Genomic DNA, 26,204 nt, shown 5'->3' on the forward strand with positions numbered 1-26,204 from the left:
TCGAACTACTGGAATACAGCGACCACCACTACTGCCAGCTAAAAAAAGATTCTAACTACTGAAGGCACAACCTACTCACAGGCATAATCAGCAAATGAAAGATTTTGATAGAAAACAAACAATGTATTATTCCTTGATAATGTTCCAAAGTCATCATATCATTATTCTTTCTGGCGGACACACGTCCAGATTGTCCGCTCTTAAAATTCCGCCATCTCCCTCCCCACATCCACCACTGCTGGCAGCTCACCTCCAACTGCGCTATTCACAACCAACTGCACACCAGTACAATAGCAAATATTTCTACAACGTCAACCAGCCACAGACTGCAGACAGCACAGTCAGTGATTTTCATACAGAACGCTACGTGGAGTTACCAACGTAAAAACCTAAACAGCATACTTACAAGCAATATGAAAGTGCTGTCGTAGCTAAAAGCCATGACCCGCCACAGACGTATACGCCTATCTCCATAGGTAACTAGAAGCGTGAAGGAATGTAAGATGATATTAATTATGATAATATGACATTAATGTCACTAAAGAAGAAAATTGGGAAATGGGGAGGCGGAATGCTTGACGATGGGAAATATAGATGCTGCCTCTAAGAAAATCACAGAAACTTTGGGAGAAAAAGAGAAACAGCTGTTCCATTATCAAGAGCTAAGGGTGCCAGTTGTAAACACTAAATGGAAGAAGGGAAGGCTGAAAGCTGAAAGGGACACATGGAATGTCCATACAAAGTAAAGAGACCTGAAAACGACGTTATGCATGTAAAACATGTATGAGATTGGATATATAATACCGTCGGAATAATTCTGTGTGTGTGGGGGGGGGGGAGGGGGGGGGGGAGGGGGGGGGGAGGATGGGTTCGGACCGTCGTCAGTATTGCACTCTTGAACTGGTGTGAAACGATCCGGCATTATTTCCCCTCCTGTGCCCACCTCTTCATCTCAGAGTAGCACTTGCAACCTACATCCTCAGTTATTGCTGGATGTATTCCAATCTCCTTTTCCGCAACGGCTTTTACCGTCTTCCGCCCCCTTTCACTGACATGTAAGCCTTCCCTGATTTCTTAACCGATACCCTGTCACCCGGTCCCTTCTTTATTATCAGTTTTTTTCCATATATTCCTTTCCTACCTGATTCTGGGGATAACGTCCTCTTTCCAGTCCAGTTGACGCTTTCAACGTTCTTCTGTAGCAACACATCCCAAATTTTTTGATTCTCTAATGTTCCAGTTTTCCCACGGTCCACGGCTCACTGCCTTACTGCCATGCAATTCTGTGCTCACAACTTACATTCGCAGAAATTTCCTCCGCAAATTAAGAACTATGTTTGAGGCTAGTAGGCTTGTCTTGGCCACCAACGCTCTTTCGCCCTTGTTAATCTGCTTTTCATGTCTCCTTGTTCGGCCCATCACGGGTTCTTTTCATGCCTTGGTAACAAACTCCCTTCATTTGGTTTACTTCATGATCAGCAATTCTGATATTAAGTTACCAGCGGTAGTCATTTCTGCTACATCTCATTACTTTCGTCTTTCTTCGATTTACTATAAAACCTTAGTCTGTGTTCATTAAACTAGTCATTTCAGTCAACATATGTTGTAAAACTTACACATTCATTGAGGATAGCAATGCCATCAGTGTATCTTATCAACGATATAATTTCGCCTTGAAGATTACTCGCATTTTTTAGTCCCCATTTATGTCCGTAATTGCTTCTTCAGCCTATAGATTTAATAACAGGGTTGAATTTTTCACAGAATTTCGAACATCTTGCTCCATTATACATTGTTGAGTGTTCTTTTTAAGTGTGTGCAAATCATATAAATGTGTCTTGATGTTATTTCAGGTTTACTTACACTCTCAACTAAAACTTCATAAACGTTAGAGCTGCCTCTCTGGTGCCATCAGCTCTGCTAAAGTCTAACTGATGTCCATCTAACGGAACGTTAATTTTCTTTTTGCTATTCTTCTGTATATTATCTTTGTCATCAACCTGAATGCATGAGCTGTTAAGCTGAAAGTGCTACACTTCTCCCACTTGTTGGCTTCTGCTATCTTAGAAACTGTGTGGATTATGTTTTACTGAGAGTCTGATCGTATTTCGCCAGTCCGATACATTTTACACTCTAACGTCAATAGTGCCTTGCTGCCACTTTCCTTAATAATTATAGAAATTCAGATGGAATATTACCTATCCCTTCTGCCTCATAGTGCCTTATGCAGCACAAACCTCTTCTAATTTCGGATTTTAAAAGTGAATTGTCTGTTTCTTCCTTGTCGACTCCAGTGTCTTCCTCCTTCAGGTCATCGGAAAAGTCCTCCCCACCATAGGGACCTTCACCCATTCCATCTATCCACTCTCTCCTTTGCGTTAACACTGGAATCCCACATATGCATTTCATTTCTCCAATAATTGTTTGGGCGTTTCTGTATGCTGAATCAGTCCTTCCGACGCTCAATCCTTTATCGATTTGGTCACATATTTCATGTAGCTCTTGCGCCTTAGCTTCCCTCCATTTCCTGTTTCCTTCATTCATAAGTGACTCTTATTTCTGTGTTCCTGAAGTTCCCTGATGGTTTTTGCACTTCCTTCTTTCGTCGATCAACTAAATTATTTTTTATGTTACCCACTACTTCTTTCCAGATACCTTCCTTGAACCTGTGATACCCTTTCCGACCTTTGTAATTGCCCCATTAGAGAAGTCCATTCCTCCTCAGCTGAACTGTCTTCTGTGCTATTCACTATCGCAGTATGTGCAGCCTCAAAGAACTTAAAGCATATCTTTTCATATCTTAGTACTTCCGTATCCCTTTTCTTAGACACTGATTCTTCATGACTAGTCTCTTGAACTCCAACCTACTCTTCCTCATTACTAAATTGTGACCTGAGGCAATATCTGTTCCTGGGTGCGCCTTACAATTCGATATCTGATTTTGGAATCTGTGCGTGACCAAGACGTAATCTAACTGGAATCTTCCTATATCTCCGGAACTTTTCCATTGAATATTTAATTCTCTTGTGATCCTTGAACAAATAACTCGTTGTTACTAGATAAAATATTTTAGTCTTTCCCCTCTTACATTCCCACTACCAACACCGTTTGTCCTTTAACCCTTTCTCATTCTCTTTCTCACGCAACCGAAGTCCCAAGACTATTAGGTTTTCATCTTCCTTTACGCAATGATGTAACTGTTCAATATACTCATGTAATCTCTCTCTCTCTCTCTCTCTCTGTCTGTCTGTCTGTCTGTCTGTCTCCTCTCTCTCTCCATCTCCTGTTTCGGACACGTCGGAATGTGTGTCTGAGCTATAGTTCTTAGTGTTAGTTTGTTGTCGATTCTGATGAGATCGATCCTATCTCTGACCTGTTGGCAGTAATTAATTCTCTGTCCTATCTTCCTATTCACAACGAATCCTATTCGAGTTATACTTCTTTCTGCTGCTGTTGAAATTACGCTATACTCGTCTGACCAGAAATCGTTGTCTTCCATCCATTTCACTTGACTGCTTCCCAGTATATGTTGACTGAGGGCGATCACACGTCCCGTCTCGTTGAAAGTTACCCTTCTTCTTCGTTACTCAGTCTTCACGGTCAACCGAATGGGAGGCTAGTCCAGAATCTTTTGACGATTGAGAGATTATCTTGAGACTTTTTCAATTACAGGCCACATCTCCTGTTGATACAGTGAAATGTTTCCATTGCCCTCTGCACCCTCATGCCGTTGATCATTGCTTGATGTTCCACCTTCTAGCGACAGTTCGATGTGGTTTCCCACCCCAGGGGCAAGAGAGTGCGCTGAATCTCAGTCCGCTCTACCGCCGTCTTTGCCAAGTCCATTGGCAGAATGAGGGCGACGTCTTATGCCAGAAGTTTTCGATCGCGATTGCTGGTGATATTTATTCAAAACTTAAGCAGTGGCGAGGTTCCGGCAGGGATCCAGGACTTTTAGATTACGCTACCCGTAGGCCATATTACATTCCCTCAGAATTATTGAGGATTTAGAGAGACGTTATCATAATAAAACTGTTCTACTTGGGATGTGAGAGTATACGACAGGCGAGGTGTCCTAAGGCTCAAAGGATAATATAATAATTCCAATTCCAAGGAAGGTATTTGCTGACAACTATGCGTACAAAGACCAGAATGCAGTTATGGGACTCCAAGAACAGGAAGCGGTGCTTGTGAAAGGAGTGGGATGCGTTTGTAGCCTATGCCTGAAGTTATTTTATCTTAACATGGACCAAGCTACGAACATCGGAAAGGAGAAACTTTGTCAGGGATTTAAAGTCCAGAGAGAGAAAACAAACACATTGAAGTTTGCCGATGACACTGTAAGTGTGTCGGAGACGGCAAAGGACTTGGAAGAACAGTTGAACGAAATCGATAGTGTCTTCAAAATAAGTTATCAGATGAACATCAAAAGAAGTAGAGCTGCTCGCCATGCTAGTCTATCTGGCACAAGTCCCTTAGTTTCTTCGTAACTACAGGTTGGTTATAATTAAAGTATCGCTGCTTGAGCCCGTGTAGACTATAATTATTTAGAGTGTGAGCAGCCAACATCATAGGAAAGTTGTTCCGACTGTACGCTGCAGGATTGGCTTAGTTAGCAGTGTTAGGTACATTATTTTCAGATATGCGGCGTTGCCGATGCGGCGACGTAGTGCTCAGACACTAGCATCAGTGTGTGTAACAGTTGCACACAGTGAACATTTATCTGGACAAGGTGAGCTAGGCTTTATTCGTACAGCTGTTTTATCAAAACAACAGCAGCAGTACTGCTGCTCTTCGCGAGTATCGACGTACTAAAGGAATAAGGAGAGGTTATCTTTCCACACCGTCGTTGACGAATCGGTCGTTTGAATTAACTGGCGATTTGGAAATTGAGGAATTCTGTTCTCTTTCTGGCTGAATTTCTAAACGTTCGCGTTTCGCCTCTGCCTTAGGCTACATTCCAAGAATGACCCCCAGAAAAGCAATTTTAAATTATTTCTACTTGAAATAATGTTGTCGAAATAAATGAGGCGATGATGAAGAAATGAGACACTAAAATTAGTTATCAAGTTTTATTATTCGAACAGTGATATAACTGATAGTGGCAGAAGATGACAGAATATAAAATGAATGACGGCAAAGGCCAAACAGAAAAGTCTTAAGAAGTGAGATTTGTTAACTTCGAACTGAATTTAATTTTTGGGAAGTATTTTGCAGACGGTATTGGTTAAAGTGTTACTATGCATTGAAGGGAAACGTCAGTGATAAAAGTTCGGGACACGAAGAGAGTAGAGTCCTTTGACATTTGCTTTCGTAGTAGAATTTTAAAGCCGCGATGGGTACATATGATAAGTAATGAATAGGTACTGACTCGAATTATAGAAAAATAACTGAATAACTGAATACTTTGATCAAGAGTAGGAATGGTTTGACTGAACAAACCCTGAGGCTTCCAGAATGAGATTTTCACTCTGCAGCGGAGTGTGAGCTGATATGAAACTTCCTGGCAGATTAAAACTGTGTGCCCGACCGAAACTCGAACTCGGGATCTTTGCCTTTCGCGGGCAAGTGCTCTACCAACTGAGCTACCGAAGCACGACTCACGTCCGGTACTCACAGCTTTACTTCTGCCAGTATCCGTCTCCTACCTTCCAAACTTTACAGAAGCTCTTCTGCGAACCTTGCAGAACTAGCACTCCTGAAAGAAGTATCCTTTCTTTCAGAAGCTCTTCTGCGAACCTTGCAGAACTAGCACTCCTGAAAGAAGTATCCTTTCTTTCAGGAGTGCTGGTTCTGCAAGGTTCACAGAAGAGCTTCTAAAAAGTTTGGAAGGTAGGAGACGGATACTGGCAGAAGTAAAGCTGTGAGTACCGGACGTGAGTCGTGCTTCGGTAGCTCAGTTGGTAGAGCACTTGCCCGCGAAAGGCAAAGGTCCCGAGTTCGAGTCTCGGTCGGGCACACAGTTTTAATCTGCCAGGAAGTTTCATATCAGCGCACACTCCGCTGCAGAGTGAAAATCTCATTCTGGAAACATCCCCCAGGCTGTGGCTAAGCCATGTCTCCGCTGTATCCTTTCTTTCAGGTTCGCAGAAGAGTTTCTGTAAAGTTTGGAAGGTAGGAGACGGATACTGGCAGAAGTAAAGCTGTGAGTACCGGACGTGAGTCGTGCTTCGGTAGCTCAGATCATAGAGCACTTGCCCGCGAAAGGCAAAGGTCCCGAGTACGAGTCTCGGTCGGGCACACAGTTTTAATCTGCCAGGAAGTTTCATATCAGCGCACACTCCGCTGCAGAGTGAAAATCTCATTCTGGAAACATCCCCCAGGCTGTGGATAAGCCATGTCTCCGCAGTATCCTTTCTTTCAGGAGTGCTAGTTCTGCAAGGTTCGCAGAAGAGCTTCTGTAAAGTTTGGAAGGTAGGAGACGGATACTGGCAGAAGTAAAGCTGTGAGTACCGGACGTGAGTCGTGCTTCGGTAGCTCAGTTGGTAGAGCACTGGCCAGCGAAAGGCAAAGGTCCCGAGTTCGAGTCTCGGTCGGGCACACAGTTTTAATCTGCCAGGAAGTTTCAAACACTGAGGCATCAAAAATTCGCCACATTCGTAATGGAGAGAAGTGTACAGGGATGGAAATTATAAATGGATACCAACACATTACTACAGTAAGCTGGCACAAATAGTGTAGTCGAAGCAACTACTGAAAGATGAAAATGTTTACAAAGGATTTGCTAGCGCATAGTGTTGAATTATGGCAGTCTTCGGATTAAGGACCGTAACAAAAGGAGAAATAAAATTAATGGGTAGTGAGGAAAAGAATTGGTAAAATCGAGAAATGTGAAGAGGCAGATAATACAGGTTAGACAGTCCTGGATTTCTGCAGAAGATAAAGCAAAATTCTATAAATGTGTAACTTCACAGAGGTTATCCATCGAGTTTAGCTGACATGCTTTTCTTAATGGAAAAGAAAAGGCGACAGATGACTGTAGTCGAAGATAAAGGGAAAGAGAAGACTTGCACCAGTATTACAGTAGTTCGTTTGTTGTGATACGGTTAGATGAAATACGTGAAGTGTGATTATTACTAAATTACTAAAAATTTATTTAAAAAACATTAAATACATCGTTGCCATATTTAACGGTTTTTTAGTAAATTATAAGCAACATCATATACGAAACCAGTAATTTGTAGTTGTGTTTTAAGTGTGTCAGAAGGAACATTGATATGATGTATCATGTTACTATCCTTGCATTTCTAGGAGTAGGCATAGTTTTGAGAGACATTGGACAGAATAAGATGATACGAATATTGACAAAGTTTGGCACAAATAGCAGAGAGAGGGGAATGGTTTAAAGTTACATTGAAGAAATGAAGTTGTATTGATAGGCAATCTGAATGGAGAAAGGAAAATCAGAGACATGAAGAATTTTAAGTAAGGTTAAGACTTGTCGCAACTATACTCCAATATTTACGACAGAGATAGAGGACAACATCTTTCTAATAGGTAAGGAAGTACAGGGTTCGCATATAGCGTACTCATTTCGGCTAAAAGTAAAAACACAGTGCTTTTTGTAGAAGAATGGTTTAACCTCTTAATTGGCATGTATAACTGAGAACATTATCTTGAATGCACTTAGCAATATTAACGTTACTGTCGTGTACAAATAGTGGTAGCCAGAAGGCAAGACAGTCTCACCATCTTCAGAATGACTAGTGTTGAGTAAAATCTACATTGGACAATTTTTTTTTCAGCCAAGCTGCCTTACAAAAAAACAGCTGCACCCAACAAGAGTAAAGGAAGCGAAATGAAACTTCACTGTTTGAGAGCCTATGTGTTATGATTTCAGAGATTTGCAAAATGCAGTGAAATTTACAAAAAACTTGGCAGTACGAAACCACTTATCAATGTGATGTTCAGCCCCTCTCGCCTGTACGCTTGCACTGACTAACAATGCCACTGCATTCTCTCCTGAGGCGAGCTGGTCCACAACACCTGTTGCTGGTCCTTGGCATCCCGGGTCTTGGCAATGGGTCGGAGTTGACGTCCGAGTTGGTCCCACACATTCTCTGTCGGTGTTAGTCAACGAAGTACCTCAACATAACGTGGGCGTTTCAGAGTTACAAGTTCCATGTGTGGACGTGTAGTGCCCCGTTCATAAACGGCATCACGATACTGTCACATTCTGGATAACAAAAGAGGATACAGGTTGTCCTTGGCGTACCTTCGTGCGGTCTGCTTACACATGATCTGAAGCCATACCCCATAGCCCCCTACACCATGATGCCAATATTTTTATCACTGTGCCTCTTCAAAACAACGTTAGAACGTGCCTCCATCCCGGGGCCTGCCGTGATAGCTGATGAAAGTCTTCCTGCTTAGTGCACGATTCACAACTTAACACAATGCCACTCCATTCGTCAGCAGTCCACGCTTCCCAATCACGGTACTACTACAGACGCAACTGTTTGTATACTGGTGTTAACGGTACCCAATGCATGAATCTCTAGTGCTTGAGTCGAGCTTCTGCCAGCTTCCGATCATTGGGTCAAGATGACACAGTACATTATTCTCACACTGCAGCTGCAAATGCGAAGAAGTTACGACGCGCTTGGTGCAAAACACGGCGATCCTTCCTTGTTGTGGTCAGACTTGGTCGATCAGAACCTTATACCTGCTCTCAGATTCCTGTGCAAAGCAATATCTGGGTACTGACATCTGAATGAGTCAAAATACTGCATGTTGCACGATTCGTTCATCCGTCCAAGTGGAGACCCACAATGAGTGGCCTATCAAACTCTCACACGAGTACGTGGCATTTCCGTGTCCTTCACAGTAATTGCCGGCCGCGGTGGTCTAGCGGTTCTAGGCGCTCAGTCCAGAACCGCGAAAACTGCTACGGTCACAGGTTCGAATCCTGCCTCGGGCATGGATGTGTGTGATGTCCTTAGGTTAGTTAGGTTTAAGTAGTTCTAAGTTCTAGGGGACTGATGACCACAGATGTTAAGTCCCATAGTGCTCAGAGCCATTTTTTCACAGTAATTACTCAGTATCTGACGCTCTTCACGCACCAAATATACCCTACCAGTTCTGGTTACGACACTAAACACGATCAGTATTAATGCTCTCCGGCAGCCTTTCTGTCTGACCGCTTTCATACCAATCGGTGGTGCGTACGCATACGTAGTTATATTCACATCCACCGACGTCATCTGGATGCGTCCTTTACTTTGTCAGGTGGTATAGATTGACGATACTGTTAACCCATTCCTCCGTTATTGGTACGCATGCAACTATGCGTAACTAATACGTTCCGAAACGCCACGAATAAAAACGGGATTTATCGGTGCCCCTACCTCGGTTTCTAGTGCCGATAAATGGTACGGCAACTGTTTTGGATTCCCCTTTGGCTAGGTGCCCTTTGTGTACCAAACAGAAGGATCGTCCTAGGGTCACTGTCCTACAGTGCATTGTCAAAGGATGTATACTTTACACTTCCTCTAGCTTAGGCAAATAGAGCAAATCGGTTCATTATTTCTACATTTGATGTGATTTACGGTGGGCTTGATGGAACTGTATGTGTGTGAATTCCTAAGGGATCAAACTGTTACACACTACTTAGAATAACTTAAACTAACTTTCGTTACGGACAACACACACACACCATGGAGGAGGTACCATTAGTTCATGTGTGGTTCCTCCGAATTTCTCCTAAACAGGGGTTTTTACTATATTTTCTCCGTCATCAGCGAACCAAAACCCAGTCGAGGATTCCAAGACGAATATGCGCAGAAAATGACTGAAAATATTACAATGTATCCCTAAGATCCCGACCTCGAACAACCTACATAGTGTTCTTGCTACCTTTATCCGTTTTCAATATAGTGAGGTTCAAATTTACCCCACTTCTTCATGTATATTCGGTATGGGGCGAAATCTAAATAATAAGTAACAGCAGTAAACTTCTCAAATTTTGGCAGTATATTCTCTGCCATTTGTCTAGCAAAGCCCCCTCCACGTTTTTAAAAATCTTTGTCAGGTATTGAGAAACATCCCAAATACTTGTTTCTTGGGTACCAGAATCTAGCCACAGATTTAAAGACGGCTACGCACGCAGATCGCTGAAATTTTTACAGTGTACTCCTATGATCGCTATCTGGATCATATATTCATCCGTTTCCAAGAAACAGGGGTACATGTACACGTAAAATATGCGCGTAAGAAACGGTGTTTGTAACATAACACAGAGAAAAAGGCCGTAAAGTGTCACCGTTATAATCTTGGAACTTCATGCGGTGACACTGAAGCAAAGCAAAAAGTTTTTGCATGTAAATTTCGGTCTGAGTAGTAAAATTAGTTTTGCGTTATTTCAATGTAACAAAAGGAAATTATCTAAATTTTACTGACCAATACATTTCTAGTTGCAAATGCTATTCAATGATGAAGAGGTTGTCACAGAAGAGGAATTCGTGGCGAACCTCATCAAACCATCCAGCTTAATGATGACTAAAAAAAATAAAAGCACCTGTTATACTGCGAAAAATCTTCGACAAATATTTATGAAAGCAATAAAAGCCCTGATCTCAATTTAGTAAAAGATTAATTCCTACTCATTTTACGGTGTAATACGTATCTGACAACACTGGACAAGATGTCGCCCCTTCGACCACACAGACGCGGCTTTTCCGTTATTTATCTTGATCCAATTCATCCCAAATCACTATTCATCTTATGAAAATATAAATTTGGTAACTAATTAGCGTACAATAACAATTAACAGGACGTAGTGTCTGAAAATGTAATGAAATGAGCGTATGGCATCGTTGGTCGCGAGGTCCCATCCGGGGAAGATAGGCCGCAGCGTGCAAATTTTATTTCAGGTGCCTCCATATTGGGCGACTTGCGCGCACGTGAAATAATTATGAGGACAACACAACACCCAGTCCGCAACCGCAGAAAATCTGCAACGCAGCCGGGAATCGAACCCGTGTCTGCTTAAATGGGAAGCGAGCACTTTACAACCCAGCTAAGCAGGAGGACATATTGTCTGAGGCATACTGTTACTCATAGAGGTATAGACCTAACGCTAAACAGTGAAAAATTTGTCATAACAATGAATGTGTGGTTCTTAGGTGCTAGCTCTGCAGAGTTTCATTGAACGTATTTCTTTATCATCGGCAGAAACGCCTCATATTAATGCAACATAGTAGCAAAGTTACAAGTCGTATTATCTTGCACAACAAAAAAAAAGAAAAGAAAGAAATTATGTAGTGAGAGACAGTACATACAGTGTACCTAATCCACTACAGTATGACGAAGTAATCTCGTATTTCTTAAAAGCTGAAGGTTAAATATTTTCTAGCACCATCTATCCAATTAGACCGGAGGAGGTCCTCGGGTTTTAATTCTCTTGCAGCTCAACACAACCAGAGAAAGACTTGAGTTGCTGCGATGTTTCATTTCACGATAATAGTTCGCCCCATAGAAGTGTCGTGTCTGCAACCGTCTCATTTGCATATTGCCGGGCTCGGCACGAAGTGTCCAAACTTCTCTTAGGAGAAATTTTGTGTCGGGTAGGATAGCCATGTACGTGTGCCAGAAGACCAAGTCCTTAGGGTCAGCACTGCATACTCGTTACGACGAACTTCTAGTCTCAAAGGCTTTAGTATTCCTTTGAAGGTTACCCTTAGACTTAACAAGGTCTCTCTTGAGGGAACGAGCAAAGTTCGAGCCACGCGTCTTTCCTCGAGTTGAAATCATAGATACCGGTACATGTTTCTAATTCATACATTACTTTGCTTTAGAATTTACTTTCTGTTCTTCCCTGAACACCGAAGTCTTACCTCAATAGCAAATGGTTCACACTCCATTAAATACTACCTTTACCAACGTAATTAAAGAAGAGCTGTTCTACCTATGTTACATTATATTGGTAGAACGGTACTAGTGGTGCTTTTGTTTCAAAGACAGGCGTCAGTTCCAAGGTAGTCTGCATTTCCTCAGACGAGCCAGCTTTCCGCGTCTAATGACAAGGACGTCATCTGCCTTCCATTTTCCAATCGAAATGTGTAAAATGCTCGGCTGCATCTGAAGTAACACGAAAAAGCGGTAGAAATAACAATATTCTTCGAAGACATGTTAACTACTTTCGCTCTTTCTATCACGATGTGGAATTAGAAATACAACGGTGAGAACAAATACAATACATAATCTGGAGAAATAATGCTTGTGCTAGTAATTTCTAGTGGAAACCACAGCCCATCACTGTTTCTGTCAAAATCCATAATGAGGTGTGATGATCTCTTAGACCCTTGTACTTCTCGTGCTAACACATACTAATATATTTTTCCAGCTGATATTTTCTTTGTTTTACAGACCAATATATTTCAAATTTCGCTACTATCTGGCCAGTCCAAAAATAATTATCGTTCCACGAAATGTATCGGTATTTTTTCAGGATCCCTTTTTGTCCCTTCAGTGGAGGATTTTGTGCACAATATCCGTAAAAGATGGAAAATGCTGGATATTTCATTTGTAAGATGGAAATAAAAGAAGTTGAAATTTTACAGAAGAAAGAAACGTTGGTTCGTAAAAGCAGGTACAAACAAACGTAGAAGAAGTTTGTCTTTCAGACTGGTGTTATTTTACTTCTTTCTTAAAAAAATTCACTGTACTGTCACCTGCAACAAAGCTCACTTTAAAATTGCTAATCGTTTAGAGAATTCGTCATGAATGTATCATTCATTCTCTCTCTGGGAGATTTTCCACTTTTCACACTGCATTTTTTCTGGTGAAGCTCAAACGTGGAGATAGTATCCACGTCAAAAATTTAACGACCGCGAGCATTGCCTGCAGGGGAACAGCGACGGTTGGAAATTAAAACTGCAGAATAGTCACAAGTCGCATTTAACTGTTACTATCTTTTGAAATGTTTCATTCGACCAGTGCAAGCATCTTCAGGAATTATGAAACTGAGCTGACCGCCACACGTTAATATCGAGCTGTGTGTAGGTCCACTATCATACATTTGTATGACTTAACTTTGTGTTCTGCCTTACGGCTGATCTTGTCATGGGGGAAGCCTCGTCAGAGATGTCTCTGCATCTAGGGAAGTGATTCTACTTGTGGTTTCCCGTTGCCTCACACTGGTGATAATGAAATGATAATGAGGACAACACTGGTGATGATGAAACGAATATGAGGACAACTCAACACCCAGTCCCTAAGTGGAGAAAATCTTCGACCCAACCGGATTCGAACCCGGGCCCCTTGGCGTGACATACCGCCGCGCTGATCACTCAGTTATCGGGGCACACATTTGTATGACGTGAAAAATAAATTATACAGGGTGTTACAAAAATGTACGGCCAAACTTTCAGGAAACATTCCTCACACAAAAAGAAAGAAAATACGTTAGGTGGACATGTGTTCGGAAACGCTTACTTTCCTTGTTAGAGCTCAATTTATTACTTCTCTTCAAATCACATTAATCATGGAATGAAAACACACAGGAACAGAACGTACCAGCGTGACGTCAAACACTTTGTTACAGGAAATGTTCAAAATGTCCTCCGTTAGCGAGGATACATGCGTCTACCCTCCGTCGCATGGAATACCTGATGCGCTGATGCAGCCGTGGAGAATGGCGTATTGTATCACGGCAGTCCACAATACGAGCACAAAGAGTCTTTACGTTTCGTACCGGGGTTGCGTAGACAAGAGCTTTCAAATGCCCCCTAAATGTAAGTCAAGAGGGTTGAGGTCAGGAGAGCGTGGAGGCCATGGAATTAGTCCGCCTCTACCAATCCATCGGTCACCGAATCTGTTGTTGAGAATCGTACGAACAGGAGCTACATCGTGCATGAACCACATATTGTGTCATACTTGTAAAGGCACATGTTCTAGCAGCACAGGTAGAGTATCGCGTATGAAATCATGATAACGTGCTCCATTGTGCGTAGGTGGAAGAAACTAAAATGAGCTCTAACATTAAAATTAAGCGTTTCCGGACACATGTCCACATAACATCTTTTCTTTATTTGTATGTGACGAATGTTTCCTGAAAGTCTGGCCGTACCTTTCTGTAAAACCCTGTATACATAGCCCAATATTGGCAACGTGGTCTATGTCTACGTAATCCCTGGCGACGGTAGTTTCACTCAAGTGAATCATGTCAAATTAAAGAAAAATTCACTTGCGGCTTATGGCAGCTCTGCAGTTTTAAGGTCGAAGATTGTATACAACCCCTTTCCCTTTAAATTAATGTTACTATTACCGGACTGTTGAAGTACACCTTGACGTAATCGTATTTCTGATGTAGAGATAAATATTTCGACCAGCAACAGCAAATAATTTTTTTTTATTGCTGGACTTTGAGGATATTGCCTTGGGCAAGCCTCCAGCAAAGAATGACTACTATTATCGCTACGTCGTCGACACATTCGTTATTTGGTTCTTAGAACGCGGAAAACTTAAAGAATTCTAGGAAACGAGGAATGACCAAATTCATGCTCAGAAATCCAATCTACAGGAGAGATTTGTGCACCTGCTCACATAAATACTAAGCAACTTGCTTCAGGACTTCCATGTAATTGTATAAGGCTATCGCCAGATTTCGTAGGCCCTCTCAGGTGAGGCACGGAAACCGAACACAGAGCAAGCCGTTCGCACTTTGTCTTTTTAAACTGTATTATTGGGAGGTTTAAGCGAATTTTGAAAAGATACTAGAGGTCACAGCCCAAATACAGTATTAGACAGGATTCTTTTGAGAGGAGATAATTTACCATCAGAGTTTAAACCATTATGTGACCTCCTTCAGCATGCGTTCACGAGGAAAAATGAACGATTCAACATTGAACATTTATACGTGGGTTTTCTAAAGCGTATGGTCATATGCAGCACTTCATTTTCCAAAGTTATTCGTTAACACTCAAGACACGTAAAAGGATAAAGAGACTACAGATAAATGCTGCTCCAATGAGTGAATTATGAAAACAAATTGACAAGTTGAACGTTGATATAGTCTGTTGGCAAGAAATATGCTGCAGAACAATAAGCTCCCATTTTTTTTCTGCGGGAATGGTAACAGTTCCTGGCCACGATGAGACAATGTACGCCATTATCCTTAAAAGTAGAAAATCTACTGTGACAAAGGTGACACAATTGTGTGACAAGTGCATCGTTACAATACAACTGAAGGACCTGCAGACAAAATGGACTGTAGTAAGCATATACGTGCAGTATTCTCGCATAGTACCTTATCTTGTTGGCACATAACACACTGATATGTCAAGGAGAGGGCAAAACACGATTGCCTCTTTCTGTCACTCTGCCACGCATCGATACGCGCAATTTTCGCCCTAAGCATGAATGTCTCACTCATCGCAAATGCCTTGTGTCTACATAGAGGCAGTATGTGCACAGCTCATCAATGTGCCGTATGTACACGATTAACGATTAATCAGTACGTGTGCACTGAGATCAAACATTTTTTTCTCCAATGAGCGAAACTGAGAGGGCTTTAGCGGCCTGCGTTATTGAGCAAACGCTACGTCTGTCCTGTCAGGCGTTAGTCTTGCTGAGCCACGTAGGTTGTGTACGGTGTTGAGTATGCCGAAAGTCAACTTATCGTCTCCATATTCGGAAGATTATTGTCGGATCACGACCAACGTGATCAGCAGTATCGCGGAACGATAAAACACGCTTTCCACGGACCTCCTTCCCAGCGACATGCACTAGCGGTGGAGGCTGGACGCCTGTCGGAAGCTGGGGATAACAACAGTAAAGTCGTTGTCCTGGCAAGCAAACAGAGCGATGTAGCTGATGTCCAACAGCGCATGTTCATTGGCTTTCTGGCGAAGGGTGGAAGCATTTCTGAAACGGCAGTTTGTAAACTGTTTGAGCGCAAAATAATACTGTCCAACACCCGAGTCGAGGTAACTGTGGTGCACCACAGGCCTTTCAAAAATGGTTCAAATGGGTCTGAGCACTATGGGACGTAACATCTGAGGTAATCAGTTCCCTAGAACTTAGAATTACTTAAACCTAACTAACCTAAGGACAACACACACATCCATGCCCGAGGCAGGATTCGAACCTGCGACCGTAGCAGCAGCGCGGTTCTAGACTGGAGCGCCTAGAACCGCTCGGCCACAACGGCCAGTCACTGGCCTTTGTTGACAGGGACGAACTACGACTGCGGAGATGTGTACCAGCTACCAACACTCCATAACGACCGGTCTGAGAGCATTGCTACGTACAGTTTCCGCAGCGGGATCCTGGTTCATGTATCATTGCTGACTGTTGTTTATCGACGTTTCATGCCAAGGCCGCAAATAGACATATGCTGAATGATGACAGGTGGCCTTTTTCGTACGAACCACGGATTTTTGCTCCGTCGGACAGATGGCCGTTGGTGCGAACGACATGAACTGTCTGAAAGCAGAAGGTCCAGGCAGGCAAAGGGAGCGTTATGGCGTGGAAATATATTCATGGGGCACCCTGGGCAGTGTAGTTGTTTTGGAAAGCACAGGGATGCATGTATCCCTAGAGAACGTCCCACGACTACATGCAATTTGGGTTTCCTAGGCACCACGGCATCTGCCAGCAGAACAGTGCAGGGTCTCACACAGTTCACAGTGTAGATGAGCGGTACTTCAAACGCCGGGATGAATTTACCATGAACCCCTGGCCACCAAACCTGACGAATCTATGCTGAATCTAGAATGTGTGGATCACTTCTTGTACCATGGATCCTCGACCGAGAAATCTAGCGCACGTGGCCACGGCCCTGGTGTCCGCATGACTCCTCATTTCTATCGGTACGATCCACGAGTTAACAGACTGTCTCTCTGCCCTTCTTACAGCGGGGCGCGCTGCAGAAGGTGGCTGTTCACATTTTTGACAGGCGTTCAAATTACTGTGGCGGGACAGAGTGGATGGCGTTACTCTTCGATGCATCGTGTGACTACAGAGAAACGATAATCATTTGTTGATCCATGAATGTGTAAACTCCACTCCAGTTTGACGTTTTTGCCTGCCCTCTGCTTGGTGTTTGAAATTCAACGGCCACCAGCATACATTCTATGTAAAGAAGATCGGTGGTAGACGTCTGGGCTCAAATTCAGCAGAAGCAGATTGCAAAACAAAACGGCACTTTCAGTTAGATAATGTTAGAAATTTTATAAAAAATTTGGTACATGCTAGGTGCAGTGCTCTGGGAGAAAAAAACTCTCATGCCATACCGTGAACTCCCGTTGGTTTAGTAATCGTCGTTGTTAAATATTACAGTCAATGGAATCGTTACTAATTCAGTGGAAATTAATACTTAACGCGAAGTGGATTCGCTTTCAAATTACGAATAATAGATTGTGTGCACGCCACATTCTAAATTTGTTGCTGTGTAATTTATTGACGCTGCTGTGCTAACCACGACGTACAGCGTCAGTGTCCTGCCGACACTTCCCCCTGTCACTGCAGATCGCAGTAAACTGCAGAACTCCTCTGGAGAGCTAATCCCGTTCCAGCCACACTGTAATGTTTGTCGTGGGTACATTGAAAAACCAATGCTGCCTGTATCTGTAGCCATGGATATCGCCCTATTTGTGACTTGGGTCGCCATCGACTGTTATTTTACTGTAGCAGCGGATGGAAAAAGCTCAATGAAGTAAATAACCACCAGTTCAAAGTTCGACAACAAAAAACGCACAGCGTTACGCAAACGCTAGAAACACTGCCGCTACTGAGCCATCGCTGTCCTGACATGTGACAGTGACCTGGACCATAGCCGTTATATGCTCGGTTTAGGATTACCGGATTGAGGCAAACATACGTCAACGCTGATGACTTTACACATTTCGAAACCAATCGCAGTACGTCCCTCATGCGAACAGGGAACTGTTCGGGCAGCTTGTACATTACATGAGGGAGAGGTTTGTGTAGGGTTACAAGACAGTTTTGTAGTATCTGTGGTTATCTCTCACCAACGTACGACAGAGTGACCTACTATTCGACAACATGAATGTAAGCTGCAGTTTCAAATAACCACGTAAGCTGTTCCTGTGAGTGACATACTGACCCAGTTCTGAAAAATCTCAGTAGGGTTTAGTGCGCGTTTAACTGTTTCTGAATCCCAAACGCTTATATATTCTAACAACGTACATACGCCTTTTATCTCACAAAGAAGTCATCATCCAAATTTAAGTCCTTATCGTTTTAACTTGCCAAGTTAACTGACTCTTCCGTCGCTTTTCCGTAAAACAGTTTCATAGATATAAATCGAAAGTACAATAATGTTGTACAATATTTTGTTAACCGACCTTCGACGTATGAGGCAACCATCAGACCTTACCACAAGAGGGTGATCGCCCCTGGTAGCTGAGTGCTCAGCGCGACGGAATGTCATACTTAACGGCCTGGGTTCGATTCCTGGCTGCGTTGGAGTTTCTCTCCGCTCAGGGGCTGGGTGTTGAGTTTGAAGCTTCTTGATTAAAATGTGTGTGGCTGCACTTAAATTGTTGACTGACTGAGACACAAAACCTCCTGGCGCAACACAATCTGACTGCTCAAGAAAATTACAACCTGACTTCAAATAATTAATTCAAAATAACGACCCTGACTATACATTTCCTTAAGCACTTACCGTACAAAAATCTTCATTATGTGAACTACTGCAATACGGCGAGAGTCAGTACTGACAGCAAAATAAAAGATTTTAACTACCAAACCCATTAACTACTAGTAGGCATGTGGTTAGCAAAGGAAAGATTTTGTGCAAACCAATTAATGTATTTTTTCACCTTTTTAATGTCACAACCAGCTCTTTCACGAATCTAAATCGTCTTTGACACACACACACAACACACACACACACACTCACACACACACCCACCCACACACACACACACACACACACACACACATATATATATATATATATATATATATATATATATATATATATATATATATATACTCCTGGAAATTGAAATAAGAACACCGTGAATTCATTGTCCCAGGAAGGGGAAACTTTATTGACACTTTCCTGCGGTCAGATACATCACATGATCACACTGACAGAACCACAGGCACATAGACACAGGCAACAGAGCATGCACAATATCGGCACTAGTACAGTGTATATCCACCTTTCACAGCAATGCAAGCTGCTATTCTCCCATGGAGACGATCGTAGAGATGCTGGATGTAGTCCTATGGAACGGCTTGCCATGCCATTTCCACCTGGCGCCTCAGTTGGACCAGCGTTCGTGCTGGACGTGCAGACCGCGTGAGACGACGCTTCATCCAGTCCCAAACATGCTCAATGGGGAACAGATCCGGAGATATTGCTGGCCAGGATAGTCGACTTACACCTTCTAGAGCACGTTGGGTGGCACGGGATACATGCGGACGTCCATTGTCCTGTTGGAACAGCAATTTCCCTTGCCGGTCTAGGAATGGTACAACGATGGGTTCGATGACGCTTTGGATGTACCGTGCACTATTCAGTGTCCCCTCGACGATCACCAGAGGTGTACGGCCAGTGTAGGAGATCGCTCCCCACACCATGATGCCGGGTGTTGGCCCTGTGTGCCTCGGTCGTATGCAGTCCAGATTGTGGCGCTCACCTGCACGGCGCCAAACACGCATACGACCATCATTGGCACCAAGGCAGAAGCGACTCTCATCGCTGAAGACGACACGTCTCCATTCGTCCCTCCATTCACGCCTGTCGCGACACCACTGGAGGTGGGCTGCACGATGTTGGGGCGTGAGCGGAAGACGGCCTAACGGTGTGCGGGACCGTAGCCCAGCTTCATGGAGACGCTTGCGAATGGTCCTCGCCTATACCCCAGGAACAACAGTGTCCCTAATTTGCTGGGAAGTGTCGGTGCGGTCCCCTACGGCACTGCGTAGGATCCTAAGGTCTTGGCGTGCATCCGTGCGTCGCTGCGGTCCGGTCCCAGGTCGACGGGCACGTGCACCTTCCGCCGACACTGGCGACAACATCGATGTACTGTGGAGACCTCACGCCCCACGTGTTGAGCAATTCGGCGGTACGTCCACCCGGCCTCCCGCATGCCCACTATACGCCCTCGCTCAAAGTCCGTCAACTGCACATACGGTTCACGTCCACGCTGTCGCGGCATGCTACCAGTGTTAAAGACTGCGATGGAGCTCCGTATGCCACGGCAAACTGGCTGACACTGACGGCGGCGGTGCAGAAATGCTGCGCAGCTAGCGCCATTCGACGGCCAACACCGCGGTTCCTGGTGTGTCCGCTGTGCCGTGCGTGTGATCATTGCTTGTACAGCCCTCTCGCAGAGTCCGGAGCAAGTATGGTGGGTCTGACACACCGGTGTCAATGTGTTCTTTTTTCCATTTAATCTCCAAGTCGAACATGTAGAGATAGTTAGCCTACGCTAACACTTCAGACCTCTACCCTTTATCAATACTAACCTCTCGCATCTAACTTCCATCACTACTGGCTGTTCACCTCCAACTGCCAAACAGTACTTCCATCACTGCTGGCGAGTAACTGCCACTGAGTGTCTTACAAAGAAAGCGCAGTCAGAGATCCAATGCAAAGCGTTACACACCGCTGCCAACACAGAAGCAGCCCACTTACATAGCCCCCCGACTTCACACAAAAAAATTACTTTGGGCAGTGGCCTGGATCAATTTGTACAAATTTTTTATATTAACTATATCAAATAGATCAAAAGCACACAATTATTAATGCGCTGTTGGTCAAAAGCTAATATTGTCCTCACAGTTCCTAAAGACAGTCCTAATCATATATCAGAGCATTGGTCTATGACATTTTTATGCACAAAGTCTGAGCAGTAAAAGAAAATGCACACCCAAGTAGTGGATCACCATGCAGTCTTGAAGAAGTGTTGTCCAACAGAAACACAGTGCTGACTCTTGACATGAATATTGGTTATGGACCACGGCAGAGTAAACCCACAGCAAAGTCGGTCTTGAAGAATATTCGTAGAATTAGTAGCTCACCACAAGGCAGACCCACAGTATTTCTTGTAGAGATAATGGTAGCAATGGGCCACCAAGGGTGCAGACCCAGTGTAGTCCTTGTAGAGATAAGGACTGAATAATTTTTTCAGATTTTGTTAGCACGCGGGTAGGAAAAACGATGGTTTTATGAAGAGCAATGTTATTTTCTATGACTTCTTGAAATAAATGGGCTCCAAGACCAACTTTTGAAGAATCCTTGCTAAGGCAGAAATCTTGTGCCAGATCTGGGTATGCTAATATTGGCGCGTTATGTAGCGCTTCTTTCAAAGAATCAAATTACAACTGTGCCTGTTCGTCCCAGTTCCAAATAGTATTTTTCCCAGTGAGAGAGCAAAGTTTTGGTGTTACTAGAATTTGGATATTCAGAAAACGGCGGTAAAAATTCACGAGACCTAGAATACTGCGGACATAGTTTTATTTTTTTTTTTTTTTTTTTTTTTTTTTTTTTTTTAATAGAACTGGAATGGCACTGATAGCTTCTAACGTATCAGGATCCAGCTGAATGCATTCAGAAGAACTAATGTGTCCCCTAAACTTCGCCTTTGTCCTACCGAATTCAGATTTTTCAAAGTTAACTGTGATTCCAGATTCTGCAAAAATACGTAACATACTGTTGAGGATGCGGTTATCTTGTTCTTAAAAGTTTTTTCTATTAAAATATCGTCCACGTATGAGGTGATGTGAGGTTTTAAGAACTCAGGTAATATGGAATTTAGCCCACAAATGAATGCTGCCAAAGAAATTTTCTACCCGAAAGGAAGTTCCCGAAATTGATAACAAACGCCGAAACAAAGAAAGCTGTATATTTTCTACACTCTGGATGAAGTTCAGTTTGATAGAATCTTTATCTAAGGTTAATAGAAGACAACTCTCTTACACTACTGAAATATTGAAGGAGTTCTTCCAACCTTTGCGGCCTGTCTGTTTCAGGAATGAAGATGGTATTTATTTGTCTCGAATATAAGACAAGCCTGATCGATCTGTTTTTCTTCTCAACAACATGTAATGGATTATTGTATGAGGTTACTGCAGGCTCAATAATGCCGTCGTCAAACATAGATTGTATTTCTATTCTAACACAGTCCCTATAATGTGCCAGAATTACTTAAGGTCTGACGCAAAATTTAGTGTGCTCACAAACAAGAAATTGAAATCGTTCAATTGTGCCTTTTTTGTAACAACTGTGGAATATGCTTGTAAAATGTCAAAAAAATCCAGCATATCAGTATCATTACAGTTCTCAATTGCCGGCCGTTGTGGTCGAGCGGTTCTAGGCGCTTCAGTCCGGAACTGCGCTGCTGCTACGGCTGCAGGTTCGAATCGTGGCTCGGGCACGGATGTGTGTGATGTCCTTAGGTTACTTAGGTTTAAGCAGTCCTAAGTCATGGGGACTGATGACCTCAGATGTTTCCATAGTGCTCAGAGCCATTTGAACAGTTCGCAGCTGTTTGAATTTTATTTTGAATTAAATCGTTACTATCTAATACGTTATCAATATCATCCCTGTCATTACTTCCCAAGTGATTAATATAGTCAAACTCCATCGAATGTTCCGAACTGTGGTTTAACAAGAGATAAATCCTATTGATTTCCTCGTCATGGTTTGAAAGCCAATCCTCAAATTTCAAAGCTATTGACTTACCATCTTTCTCTAAATTTATTTCAGCATTGTGAAATTTTCAAACTGCTTTATATTCATTAAAAAAGTTTACACGAATATAATTTACATCGACAGTAATGGAACAATAAGAAAATTCTTAGTAAATCAGTGTCTGTGACAAAATAATTGTAAGTTAGTCTGTTGGTGTAAAACCACACTTTCTTCCAAAAATTGCACCTTGTAATTTAATCTTATATAAAGGAAGTGTGGGGCAATTGTTCAATTTGTTGCTTTTACAAAAAGCTGTTTCACTGAAACAGGACTGCCAGAGTCAAGTACTACCATATATTTTATGTCATTTGCTGTGATGTGAATTACATATATGCAGTATTATTCTGTTTTATGTCATGTTTCTGGAGTAAGATGTCCCAAATGTCTTCCATTTTCACGTAATTAAAATCCACGGCCACTACGTCGGCATCTTCATCAAGCATGTTTCGTAGCTGCCAGTGGTGTGAGTCATTATCTATTATCTCTTTGTCACGTGTTGTTACTGGTATTTGGAGATGTAACTTCTACAATTTCAGCTTGTCGAGAGCGCCCTGCCCTGTTTGAATCACGCCAGTTTTGATTAAATTCAGGTTTTTCGTCATGATTTTATCGTCTGTCATTAGGCCGGTAGTTTCTGTAGTTTCTTTCTTGTCTGTTCGGTGGTGGAGATTTCTCTCTGAATCATAATTGCGACTTGGACCGTTGCGTCTGAAGTTATTCTGTCTCCCTTATTAATAATTACTCTGGTTCCCATATTATCTGTTTCTAAGATAGTCTCTGTCTTAACAATTACCAAGGAGAGGCGATCATTCCCAGTAACTATTGTTAGTCTGCGTTGTAAAAGTAGTCTTGTCGTGTCCGGTTATTATTTCTATGGTCACGGAGTTGTCACGGATTTGACGTGTTGTTGTTCTTTTCCTGTTTTTGCATCACGTGACAGTCTGTATCGATTTCCAATTCTTCTAAAAGTCCCTGAAAAGGCTCAATGGAACGTCCGGCCAAAATAACATGTCTCAAGTATTCAGGTAATTTAATTAATCAGATATGGATTAGTCCTGATTCGCTGTACGTGTTAGACAAATACTGATTTTTCTGCCACATATCTTCGAAATATTTTACAGAGCTAGAAAATTCGGATTCTCGTGTCGGAGAGCGAGTGCCCTATGAAATGTATGATTCTTGTATTACCTGTGCCAACTGATCTTGTACTTCCCGCAATTCTCTTTTGTACTGCGTATTGACTTGACTCTGATTTTGTTTGAATTTACTAATTGATTTGTACTTTTCTGTGTTAGTAAAGTCTGCCGGTCTTGTATCATTCAGATTATCATTTACCTTCATAGATAAATTAGTTAGTTGGTTCAAACGTTTGACTACTTTTTCCGATGATGTACTGATTTCCTCTGTGTGTTTTTCTGAACCGAGATTCAGAGTGTCAGTTTGTGTCGAAATCGTATCTACTGTGTCCTTTAGGTTTCCCTGATTTTGTACAAGTTGCGTGACCGTATAGGTAGACGCTAAAGAATCAGTTTTAGCCTGCAAGGTGTCGTGATTTTCGTGACCAATGGTATGCAGTTCTTTTATGGCTATTCATGATTCTGTAATGTGTTTTCATGTTGCGAAAAAATAGACTGATAATGCTCTAAATTCGCGTTTTTACATCTTTCCAAACTTTTTGATATTTAGATTCGATTATAAGTCACTCAGCAGTTAAAATTTCACGTGTTCGTTCAAGCATTATGTCAAACTTTCTTTGTGGGAACATATGTTGAAATAAGAAGAAAAGATCTGTGTGAAAACGAAGTTTTGATTGGAAATTAAGTATCACAAGTACCGCAGTAGCAAATGTTACACTGAAAACAGACACTGTCCTTCCCTTTTGTGTTATTCCTCTATGTGTTTTGTGTACCCTTGTGAATCTGTGTTCTTCCTGTCTCTGTGTATTTACCTGATTAATTGAATTTTCCTCTTCTAGCACTAAGCTGCTTTTACTATGATGAGGAATAATGTCACCCTCAAATCTAAAATATTCTTTACTTTGGAAATATGTTTAGACATTATTTAATCTGTTCTATTTTCTTTAATGCTCATTTGTCAAGTTAATATTTCAATGGAAATTCTCATTTTTCATTCGTTTGCTGGAATACTCATGTATATGCTTACTTCCATTCTTTGTAAAGCCTATATTACTACAAATTTTATCTGAATTATCATGTTCTTTCATTATGTTTTCTGTACCTTTGTAACTGTATTTTTATGGTATAAAATTGTAAATTGTATAGACACCAGTTCTTCAAATTAAGTAAATAGTAGGGATTCATTGTACTGGATGGATTTCTGTTGGTCATACTGTATGTATAAGATCCCAGAGGCTAAATGACTGTGTTAGGATTTATACATGTGTTGGTAATACAGCAAGAGACTGGTTAACAGGATTTCTGGTTCTAAGGACATTGCAAAAAATTAGTTAGGGCACTGGTGGTTAACTTCCAACAGTGAATCGAACCAGCCACAGAGTCTCTTACAAAGAAAGCGCAGTCAGAGATCCAAAGCAAAGGGCTACGCAGGGCTGCCAACACAGAACCAGACAACTTACATGTTGTCCTTATCATCATCATTACATCCCCATCGATACGCAAGTTTGCGAAGTGGCGTCAACACGAAAAACTTGCACCAGGCGAATGGTCTACGGTACGGGAGGCCCTAGCCACTCGGCATATCCATTTACCTTAAGAGGGTGTAATATTCGTGAACAGCACTGAAAAAGATTTTAATCATGTAATGTTGAGTACTGCAATGCAATGGTAACGCATTAAAACTTTTGAACTTTCACAGTAAATAGTCATAAAAGGAACAAACCAGAAAAAGATTAAAATTAAATCTCAAAAAATCACTGCCTATATAACAATTTAAATTTAATTAATCATCAAAACAAAATCAAATTATTACAAGACAAGAGAACTAAAGAATAGCTTTGGAAAGCAGTACATTTGGAAAGTCATACAGAAAGAGAGTAAAAAGCAGAACTGACAATTATAACAAGAGAATATACATAGTGCATAGACAGTTACAATAAAATTAAATATAAAGGACAACGGAGGATACAATGGAACAAGCAATGTGGTAAACATTGAAGAACTATGAGGGTTAACATTAGAAGAGGGAAAGTAAGAGATGTGTTCCGTCATTTAATATTAAGTAAGGTCTATGGGCCAGATGTTCGTTGATTTTGAGAGATTCTGAGACATTAAGGTTTCCGCTTTTGCTTGCTGACTGGAGGACATGGAACATCGAAACAACGAATGGTAGTGGTTACTTGACTTGTAGCGGTAGCGCACACTTTGGCATGCTCAGTCAATGCGGAATCATAATTCTCCACCTTCCAGCTGCGTTCATTTTCATCCATCCTAGTTGCTATGTCTTTATCTGAGTGATCAATGTAACACTTACCGCACTCAAGATAAGTAATTTTGTAAGCTCCCTTCTTCGGTAGTGTCTTTACTACCGTGTTTCACACACTGCAGGGAAT

The sequence above is a fragment of the Schistocerca gregaria genome, chromosome 7 (assembly GCF_023897955.1).
Source record: "Schistocerca gregaria isolate iqSchGreg1 chromosome 7, iqSchGreg1.2, whole genome shotgun sequence".
NCBI classification, from domain to species: domain Eukaryota; kingdom Metazoa; phylum Arthropoda; class Insecta; order Orthoptera; family Acrididae; genus Schistocerca; species Schistocerca gregaria.